This window comes from Pundamilia nyererei, unplaced genomic scaffold (assembly GCF_000239375.1).
Source record: "Pundamilia nyererei isolate P.nyererei 1_Seehausen unplaced genomic scaffold, PunNye1.0 scaffold00575, whole genome shotgun sequence".
Taxonomy (NCBI): domain Eukaryota; kingdom Metazoa; phylum Chordata; class Actinopteri; order Cichliformes; family Cichlidae; genus Pundamilia; species Pundamilia nyererei.
Window position 1 is genome coordinate 1 of NW_005187976.1, and position 1,550 is coordinate 1,550.

At 42.8% G+C, this 1,550-nt stretch overlaps 1 non-coding gene across 1 annotated transcript; it reads right to left on the reverse strand.

The window, feature by feature from the left end:
* Positions 1–124: 124 nt before the first annotated feature.
* trnag-ucc (transfer RNA glycine (anticodon UCC)) lies at positions 125–196 on the reverse strand. The gene has a single exon. It is a non-coding gene; the product is annotated as a tRNA-Gly (tRNA).
* Positions 197–1,550: the final 1,354 nt, after the last annotated feature.

A 1,550-nucleotide genomic window follows, 5' to 3' on the forward strand; every position in this document is an offset into this window, starting at 1 on the left:
GCAGCGAGGCCGATGAAGAATGCACCTGGCCTGACATTGTAAGCATTTGCAGAAAGAGCGGAGAACGTTTTTAGCGTAAAACAGTATGCAGTCCACATGCTTGAAAAGCACTGCGCGTGCCAACTGCGATGGCCGGGAATCGAAACCGGGTCAACTGCTTGGAAGGCAGCTATGCTCGCCACTATACCACCATCGCTGTGAAAGACTGCAACATCACTGATTCATTGTCCGGCTTATAAAGCTTTTCAGGACAATTAACAAGGTGGGCATTTTGATTACACACTTGTGAGGTTTTAAAAGAAGTTGAATTTAGATAATAAAAATAACAAAAACACTTTTTACAGTAGCTTCACTCGTGCTGTCCTTTTCTAATGTTGATCTGCCGGTGTTCCTTCAGGAAATCTGGATCTTTAAAAGTCTTATCACATATATCACAATCAATCCTCCCATTTATTTACGAAAATGAATAGGAAAACTGTATGTTTGTATGTATGCGTTCCCAGCATGTTGCAGATCTGAAAGAATATAACCTCCGTCACCACTATGTGAGTCTTCATGCCGACAAATATGACAACTTTCAAGGACAGTGAAGTAGAGAGAAGGTGAATGAACCGTTGGTGGGTCTGAAGAAACAGCTGTCTGTATTTACTCACAGCCTAGACATCAGTGACAATGCAGTGAAAGCTAGCTACCTCATCATTAATGAAATTGCACTAGCATCAAAACCATTTATTGAGGGTGAATTTCTAAAAACGTATAATGAAGGCATCGGAGATAGTGTACCCTGAAAAGCGCCAGGCCTTTGTAAATATCAGCCTGACAAGAAACACAGTTGCCAACAGGATTTCTGATCTTTCAGAGGATTTGGACAGCCAGTTGAAGCAAAAAGTAAAGTTATTTATTGCGTTTTCAGTTGCAATTGATGAAGGCATGGACATTACAGATGTTCCGCAACTGGCAATTTTCATCCGCGGAGTTGATGACACATTGACCGTTACAGAGGAGTTCGTGGAGTTGGTGCCGATGACAGATACAACGACCGCAGCTGCTATTTTCACCACACTCGTTGGCGCACTGGACAGGGTTGGAGTGGAGTAGTCCCACGGTGTCAGTCTGGCTACAGCTGGTGCGCCCTCAATGATTGGGAAAAAAGCAGGCGCCGTAACCAAGTTCAGAGATAAAGCGCAATCTGCAAATGGAGTATTTGATTTTTGGGCTTTTCACTGTATTTTGCACGAGGAAGCTTTGTGTTGCAAGTCATTAAAAATGGATAATGTCATGAAGGTGGTCATCCAAATTGTTAATCCCATCTGTTCCAGAAGCCTCAATCACCGTCAGTTTGTCAGCCTTCTCAGAGAAAATGACCACATCTATGGCCTGCAATACCACACTGAGGTAAAATGGATGAGCTGAGGTGCTATGCTGAGGCATTTCTTTGATTTACAAGAAAAAAATCGAACAGTTCATGGAAGAAAAGGGCAAACCAGTGTTAGAATTTCATTCCGCAGAATGGATGCAGAACTTGCATTTATGGTGGATGTTACAGAGCA